Here is a 9909-nt window from a genome sequence, read left to right on the forward strand (position 1 = left end):
ACTTACGGACACATAATGCTCAAAAAGTTTATATCGCATGTGACAATATTAAACTAAAATGTATAAATGTTCAATACAAAGGTGAACCGGGTTGAACCGGACTAAACCGGGTTTGATGGACACACACTTGTCCAACATATACAGAGTAAAAGATGAAGCTAGAGGAACAAAAAAGTACAAGGAAAGGCTTGTAGTAAAAGAGTTTACACAAAATAAAGGTATAGATTTTGAAGAAATTTTTTCTCTTATTTTTAAGACGATTTCAATCCGCATTATGTTAAGCATTGTAGCTATAGAAGATTTACATCTTAAACAATTAGATATTAAGACTGCATTTCTACATGGTGATTTGGATAAGGAGATTTACATGAATAAACCTAAAGGATTTGAAGTAAAGGGCAAGGAGAAGCTGGTTGTAAACTGAATAGGAGCTTGTATGGCCTCAAGCAAACTCCAAGGCAGTGGTATTTGAAATTTGACAAGTTTATGTAGGATAAAAAGTTGCAAGATATCAGTTTGACCACAATGTTTATTTATCAAAGTTTTAAAAATGGAGATTTTATAATTCTTGCATTATATGTAGATGATATGTTGGTTGCAGGATCTAATATGCAAAGAATTAGTGATCTCAAGAAGAATCTGTCTAAGGTATTTAAAATGAAGCATTTGGGTAAAGCAAATCAAATTCTTAGCATGTAGATGAGAAGATATAGAGAATAGAAGAAGTTGTGACTATCCCAAGAAGGATACATGGAGAAGCAATAAAAGAGATTCAATATGGACAAGACGAAGCCAGTTGCTGCTCCATTGGTAGCTCATTTCAAGCTTTCAAAGGATTTGTGCTCTTCTACAGAGGAGGAGAAGAAGCTTATGGAAAATGTGTCATACTCTTCCGCAATTGGAAGCTTGATGTATGCAATGGTGAGTACAAGACCTGACATTACACATGTAGTGGGAGTTATTAGTAGGTTCCTACAGAACCCAGGAAAGGAGCATTGGAAAGCAGTTCAATGGATACTTAGGTATCTGAGAGGTACATCCAATCACTATTTATGCTTTGGTGGTAGTAACATTGATGTACATGGTTTTGTTGACTCAGGTCATTCATGAGATAGAGATGGTGGAAGGAGCACTATTGGATATGTTTTTATTGTAGGTTGAACAGCAATCATCTGGATTTTAAAGCTACAAAATGTGGTTGCTCTTTCAACCACAGAGGTAGAGTATGTTGCTATAATTGAAGCTAGCAAAGAGATGATTTAGCGTCAGAGGTTCATGGAGGAGTTGGATAGAGTGCAAGAGAACAACAAGCTATGGAGTGATAGTCAGAGTGCTATTCAACTCACAAGGAACTCAGCCTTTCACTCAAGAATGAAGCATATTCAGTTGAGGTACCACTTCATTTGGTCAGTTTTATAGGATGAGCAGCTGAAGCTTGACAAGATTGATGGCAGCAAGAATCCTGTAGATATGTTAACAAAGGCAGTTGGTAGGGAAACTTGAGGCTTTGCTCAACTTTAATCGATCTTCATGAATGATTGGTTGGTGTTCGGGCGATAGTTTTTGGGTTTATTTGTATTTAAAGTGTTGTTATAAGTCTTCAAGTGGGCGATTGTTATTGGTGAAGCCTGATGTCGGTCCAAAAAGTGTTGAGGGGAATCTTCGGAGGGTCGTTTCACCTTCAAAATGTGCCCGAAAGGCCTAAACTGTTGCCTTCAAAATGATATGTATTTTGACATATGTTCAGTTCTGATCTGACCCAGATCAGGTGGGTTTTTTGGGCTTCTAGGGGCATTTCTGTACTTTTGGGCTTCTTTATAAAGTGTTCTTATCTCGCTGACAGATATGTGTGAGATCTAAAGGTTCGTAACTTTCTTCAGAGAAGTAGTGAAGCCATATTCTATCGCCGGCCATGGATGTAGCCTACCTTCTTGGGGGTGAACCACGTAAAATCCTTATATTGTGTATTTGTTCTTCTTTTTCTTTTTCGTCTGCAAATCCCATTTCTTAGTGTTGTTTTTCAAACATTTGTGCCGCAAGTGAGACAATGATTGCACAGTTGTAAGTGGTTGTTGAGATATTATTATCGGTGTTGGGAATACCAAGTGTGTGTTGCAAGTGTGATATGATTGTAAAATTTGAAAAAAAAATTGTGATTCTAATTTACCCCTCTCAGTGTCGACTTGGAATATCACATTATACAATCTCAATATATATAATACAAGTTTATATAATAAATAAAGAAAGCTAACAATAGAGATTATAATATGTAAAACCAACAAATATTGATGAGCCTTATCTCTTAGGAGTGACTTCAAGGAGAGACAGAAGTGGTGCTTTGTGAAGTGTGACGTGTATCACCAATAATACTAAGTGTGACGTGTATCACCAATAATACTAGCACTCCACTTAATCAAAAAGCTTAAAATAATTCCAGGCACTACAAAAAAGTGCCCAAAAACCACACTTAAGCAAAGGTCTTTAGCGCGGTTCTCGAGAACCATGGTGAAAGATGCTCTTTAGCCACTGTTTTCATAAAATGCGGTAAAATGTACTCCGGGGTTGCAAATATACTGCAATTTTTATAAACCGTGGTAAATACTAGTCCTTTAGCCTCGGTTTCTATAAACTATCGGTATCTACTAGTCCTTTAGACGCGGTTTCTATAAACCGTAGTTATATACCATTCTTTTAGCCGCACTTTCTAAAAACCGTGGTCATATATAGATGCATAGTTACCGTTTATAAAAACTATAACTATATAAATATATAGTTGTAGATATCTATACTTTACCAAAAAGAAAAGATATACATATATATATAAATATATGTATACATTTAAATATATATATCCTTTTGTGTGTATATATATCTTTTCGTTTTGCAGATATATCTATAATTTACTAAAAAAAAAAAAAGATACATATATGCCTATATTATATATATGTCTGCAATGAAGGCCCTCAAAATCGAACATTAATTTGGAACTCTGGTTAACCTGATTTCAATGTCATCAGATACCACTTTTATAAAAATAGGTAGTTAAGACCTAAGTTTAACAATTTTCCATGGTTCCCAAACAATGTCCTCGGATCCCACTTTCAAAATATATTTTTTTGTTTTGTTTTGTTTTGTAGATATATATAACAATTTTTTTTTTTGGTAGAAAGCTGTGGTTTTTATTAACTATAGCTAAATATTGATAGGGCTGATGTTCTATGTGCCACAATGCAGGCTGCGCCCAGACACATGGGGGTGGGCATAATGACCACCCTGCCCCTTGATTCAAAGGCCCATGTGTCTGGCGCAACCTACTCTGTAGCACAGAGAACATTATCCCATATTGATATAACGCCATGATTTTTATTAACTGTGGTGGAATGAGTGGTTAACTCACCAATCAAAAGCACACACGTATATATGTATATATGATCGTAGTTATAGAAACCGTGGTCATTAGTGAAATTTCAAGATTCAAAGTTCCTGCCTGAGTTTTCAATTGCCACTCTCATCCCCCGCCTCTTTCCCTTCTTTTATTATTTAGTTAAACTTTAGCAAACGCAGGAAGCAGAAGAAGCAAACAAAAGAAGAAGAAGTAGAAGAAGAAGGAGAAGGAGAAGAACAAGAAGGAGCAGGAGGAGGAGACACGGTAAACTAAGTTTGTGTTTTGTATTTATTTATATTTTTTTGTTTGTTTTGTTTCTAAACTTTATCTCTTTCAATCTTTGTTACTTTTACCCATTTTTGTTTCTAACCTTTGTTTATTTCTCGTTGCTTAACCAATCCATTGTTTCTTCTTTCTTTATTTGAAGAAGGTATATAGACAGTTTATCTACTTTTTGTTTTTTTCTTTTTTTGACTTTGGAGTTAGTGGGGTTAGGAGAAAGGGTTAGCCAAGCTAACTTTTCAAAAAATAGTCATATCTTTCCCCTATTCTCTCTTTGTTCTTGAAGGTAGGAGACTAAAATCTCTCTTGCCTCTTCTCCTTTCTTTTCTCTTTTTATTTTCATCACAAACAAAACAAACTCATCTTTGTTGTTCAGTTCGGTTTCTTACTGGGAGAAGGTGTGGAAGGAAGTAGCGAAGACATAATTGTATCCCTTCATCTAGCAGTCTTGCTTGACAAATTATCCTCAGAAGCATTAAGAGATTTCGGATTGGTATGGTGTGCGCAAAGTGAGCTACATGCACTCTCAGATGTTCTCGGGAAAATTCAAGAATGGCTCAAGTTTACAGAGCAAGCTCAAGCAAAGAATATCTCGGTGAAACATTGCCTTATTAGAGATATATTAGGAATATATTAGTATTAGAATAAGAGAAGGATCTTCCATCCTTATATCAACAGTACATTAGGTAAGTAGTTTAGTTATATTAGGAATCAAGTTCATAATCTCATGCAATCTTCAATGTATCTCTCTCAATCTTCCATGAATAGTATAATATCATATTATAATCCTTATAGGTGATTGAATTTCCAACATGTGGATTCCTTCAGCCATATATACATCTACTATTATAGGTAAGTAGTATCTCTTATATTAGGTAAGTAGTTTCTCTTAGGCCTATATATATGAGGCCCCTTCTTTGTAATCGTAATGTATGCAAGGTATGCAATAATAATGAAGTTTTGTTTAATATTGTTCTCCTTCCATATTCCATAATTTATAAGTTCTAATATGGTATCAAGAGCCTCTAGCTCCACTGAGCAAGAGATTCATTTCTTTTTTTTTCAATCTTCTCATCTCCAATGAGCACTCGACCCATTATTCTTCCCTCTTCTAGTTTTCGTTTTTACTCCCTTCCCTCTTGAAATCTCACGTCTGCAACCGCAATTACATCACCACGTCATCCATCATGGCCTAATTCCCTTTCATCAGAAGAAAAAATCAACCCATCCACCATCGGCCCAGTTATACTAAGCATCCAAAGTTCTCCACCTTTCTTTTGTCTTTCCTCTTATCTCTGCCTTATTATTTTAATTTCATTGGTTACTTATTTTTGGTCATCTGTAAGTCGTGCCCTGAGTTGAGGTCCCTTTTTAGGGGTGTGCCTTAGGTAGAGGGCTTAAGACTATAACAACAAAAAAAAAAAAAAAAAAAAAAACACACAAAGCTCAATTTCGTGCACCAGCAGCAACTCCAAAGCGCGTGGGCACCCCAAATTTCTTCTCAGTTCTTGTCTCATCTGTGCACCAGCAGTAGCTCTACAGTGCACGGGCACTCCAATCTCTTCTTGATTGTGCACCAGTAGCACCTCCATAGCGCGCGGGCACCCCAATCTTGGTTGATGAATCATACCACACAAAGCTCCTACGAGCACCCACGACCTCGCCATCCAAGACGCTCTCCATTTCAGTCACATGTGTGTTGCAGTTTGTGTAGGCCTTTCAATTCAATAACCAAGTTGAGCGTTTCTCTTCTATCCACGCTCATCTTGCGGGGGAGTATTAGAGATATATTAGGAATATATTAGTATTAGAATAAGAGAAGGATCTTCCATCCTTATCTCAACAGTACATTAGGTAAGTAGTTTAGTTATATTAGGAATCAAGTTCATAATCTCATGCAATCTTCAATGTATCTCTCTCAATCTTCCATGAATCGTATAATATCATATTGTAATCCTTATAGGTAATTGAGTTTCCAACATGTGGATTCCTTCACCCATGTATACATCTACTATTATAGGTAAGTAGTATCTCTTATATTAGGTAAGTAGTTTCTCTTAGACCTATATATATGAGACCTCTTCTTTGTAATCGTAATGTATGCAAGGTATGCAATAATAATGAAGTTCTGTTTAATATTGTTCTCCTTCCATGTTCCATAATTTATAAGTTCAAATATGCCTTAGGAATCTTAGAGATGTTGCTTACCGAGCTGAGGACATATTGGATGAGTTCATCTATGAAGCTTGTTACGAAAAAGATGAAAGATATGGAGGTGGAAAGGTATGTTCGCAGTTCCCCTCTAACTTAACTGCAAATGGTCTTTTACGTAAGCAAGAAATCGTGCCTCTTATAAATGATGAACTCATAAAGCAACTAGAAGAGATTGAGAAGAAACTTGAAGATCACTATCTCAGACAGTCATTAGGAAACCAGAAATCACAGCATGGTGGTGGTGTAATTGATGAAATATTAGATACTAGACCAAAGAGTGATTCTCTACTTGATGAATCTCTTACTTTGGGGAGGAAGGAAGATGTAGAAGCAATAAAAAAATGAGTTGTTGTCAAATCCAAATGAAAATAAAAAATAGGTTTTTGTTATTGCCATTGTTGCATTAGGGGGTTTAGGCAAGACAACTCTAGCTCAGCTTGTCTATAATGATTCTGGTGTAGAGAAACATTTCGAAAGAAGAGCTTGGGTTTGTGTTTCTACTGATTTTAATGCTGTGAGTTTGATCTCTGCAATTCTAGAGTCGTTGAATGGGAGAAATCCTAACTTGAGAAACCTAGACCCACTTAAATGTGCGTTGAGAAAAGAATTAAAGGGGAAGCGAGTTTTAATCATCTTAGATGATGTTTGGACTGAAAAGAACAGGGATTGGGAGCCTCTGAGAGTTGCACTCATGGCGGCAGGGGAAGGAAGTAGAATAATTGTAACAACTCGAAGTAAAAGAGTTTCCTCAATGATGCACGCCATGTATACACATGATCTTCAAGTTTTATCTGATGAAGAGTGTTGGTCAATAATGAAAGGCAAATATCTTTAAATTATGGTTCTATTGCTCCTAGCCTGGAAGAAGTGGGTAGGAAGATTGCGAGGAAGTGCAAAGGATTGCCCTTGGCAGCAAGTACGGTTGCAGGCCTTTTAAGCTCTTCTAGTTTAGATTTAAACCATTGGGAAGAAGTCTTGAATAGTTCCATGTGGGACTTAGAAGAGAGCAAAGATTTGCCAGCTGCACTAAGTTTAAGCTATTACTTTCTTCCCACACATTTGAAGCAGTGTTTTTCTTATTGCTCTATTTTTCCTAAAGATTATAAATTCGATAAGCAATGTCTCATCCAACTGTGGAGGGCAGAAGGTTTTATTAGAATGGACAAAGGTGGCGCCCAATATTTTGATGATTTGCTACATAGGTCTTTCTTTCAACACTGCAATAATGAAGATAAGGAGAGATTTGTAATGCATGACCTTGTACATGATTTAGTAGAAGCAGTTTCAGGAGATGTGTGTGGTAGATTTGATTGCCGAAAATCGAGTCGTAGCTCCAAAGAGACCCGGTATTCGTCAATGTGTTGAATAAATTCCATGAATGATGACAAAGATCATCATGATCACAAGAGGTTATCCACATGGATATGCCCAGGTCGTTATAATTGTTTTAGGGGTGGCTACCTTATTGAATCTTTTGGAGGATTGAGATACTTACGTGTCTTAGATTTGTGTCATTCTAGAATTAAGATGCTTCCAGACGATATTGGAGGTTTGAAACAGCTACTATTGGATTAGTTGAATTTGAATTGTCTATCCTTGATTGATATTTAGTGTACAATGGGGTATTTATAGACCCTTACAATAAATGAAAGGTGAAGGTAGGTGAAGATGATCAATGGTGGGGATGAGGTTGCCATACAAGGCTGGATTCATATCACATGTAATATGGAGGATTACCATACAAGGCTGGAATCATATCACATTTGATATGGAGGATTACCAACTATATCTCTTAAGTGATATACAAGTGATAAATGACCCATGCATAGTTAAGGAATGTTGGTGAGGTAGGTGAGGTTGGTGAGGTTGGTGATATATGACATGTGATCAATAGAGAGCGGATTCTCTACTATCCAATAGGAGAAAAGATTCTCTACTGTCCAATACACCCCCTCAAGGTGGAGGTTCGATGGGTCGGATCTTCAGCTTGTCACGAAGAAATGCAAACCGGTTTGAGCTGAGGCCTTTGGTCATAATATCTGCAACCTGATCAGCAGTTGAGATGAAGCGTACTTGACGTTCCCTTTTTGCAACCTTGTCACGAACAAAATGAAAGTCAATTTCAACATGTTTTGTACGCGCATGAAATACAGGATTTGCGGACAGATATGTGGCTCCAATGTTGTCGCACCATAGCACTGGTGACTGAGCGAGGGGAATACCCAATTCCCCGAATAGGGATTGTAACCATGTGAGTTCGGCACAAGCATCGGCCAATGCCTTGTATTCCGATTCAGTGGACTAACAGGCCACGGTCTTTTGCTTCTTAGAGGTCCATGAAATGAGATTTGGGCCCATATAGATGGCATACCCACCTGTGGACTTACGATCAGTATCATCACCTGCCCAATCAGCATCAATGAAAGCCTGAAGGTCTTGTGAGCTGGAGCGGCTAATAGAGAGCCCATAGTGCTTGGTGTGTTGAAGATACCGTAATATGCGCTTGACCAAGGACCAATGGTCATCCATTGGAGCATGCATATATTGATAGGTACGATTCACGAAATATGTAATATCTAGACGGGTCAAAGTAGCATATTACAACGCTCCTACAATGGACCTGTATTTGGTGGGATCACTGAACTGGTCACCCTCTGTGGAGGATGCTTTGACGGAGGTGGCTATAGGAGTGAGGACTGGTTTGCAATCACTCATGCCGGCCTTTTGAAGTAGATCTTTGATGTATCTCGTTTGTGAGAGAATAACCCCAGTGGTGGTATATATAGCTTCAATGCCCAAAAAGAAGCTTAAGCGGCCCAGATCAGTGATGGAGAATTCAAATGCAAGGCCATCCAATAGTCTAGTCACATGAGAAGGGTCATTGCCAGTGACCAACATGTCGTCCACATACACAAGGACATAAGTAGTCATCAACCCTTGTTTATAAATGAATAATGATGTGTCTGTCTGAGATGGGGTGAAGCCAGAGGAGATTAAGAACTGAGATAACCGCTGAAACCAGGCACGCGGTGCTTGCTTAAGGCCATATAAGGACTTGTGAAGGTGACAGACATGATTAGGCCGAGATTGGTCTTCAAACCCTTGTGGTTGTGTCATGTATACTTCTTCATCCAGTATGCCATGAAGGAAGGCATTTATGTCCAGTTGGTGAACAAACTAGCCATTGGAGATGACAAAGGAAAGAACTATTCGAATGGTTGTGGGTTTGATGACTGGACTGAAGGTCTCATCATAATCAACCCCATGTTGTTGATGGAAGCCCTTGGCCACCAATCTCGCCTTACAACGTTCAAGAGAGCCATCTGCTTTTCGCTTAATCCTATATATCCACTTACAACCAATCAAATTCATGTTAGGGGAACTAGCAACAAGGGACCACGTGTTATTACGTAATAAGGCATTAAATTCCTTGGACATGGCAGAGTGCCAGTTTGGGTCATGGCTGGCCTGGGTGTAGGTGGTGGGTTCATCTGGTATAGAAGGTAATTAACTGGTCTGAAGGGATGAGGGTTGAGGTTCGGAGTGGGCATAAATGTCTGTTAACAGCCGGGTATGACATGGGGGGCTGGTGGGTGGTGTAGGTGTTGGGGAGAGAGTGGGAGCCAGTAGTGGGGTGGAAATGTGGGAACCAATGGTGGGTATTAAGGGTGGGGCCGTGGAGGTAGCGGATGGGGGATTAACCGGGTTTGGTGGTTCAGGAATGGGGGGGGGGGGGAGCCTGTGGGGGTAAAGGGGCAAGTTGTAAGGGGAAGGAAACCCATGGGTTGGTGAATGGTGTTGGATCTTGTGGAGGGCATGGTGGCTCAGTGTTGCGAAAAGGAAAAACATTCTCATCAAATCGCACATGGCGGGCAATGTAAATCCTATTGGTCTCAATGTGCAGGCATCTATAGCCAGAATGAGGGGGGCTATAGCCCAAGAAAACACAGGGAGCGGAGCGATAGTCCATCTTATGGTTGTTGTATGGCCGGAGGAAGGGAAAACATAGACAACCAAATGTTTTTAGA

This window comes from Telopea speciosissima, chromosome 11 (assembly GCF_018873765.1).
Source record: "Telopea speciosissima isolate NSW1024214 ecotype Mountain lineage chromosome 11, Tspe_v1, whole genome shotgun sequence".
NCBI classification, from domain to species: Eukaryota; Viridiplantae; Streptophyta; class Magnoliopsida; order Proteales; family Proteaceae; genus Telopea; species Telopea speciosissima.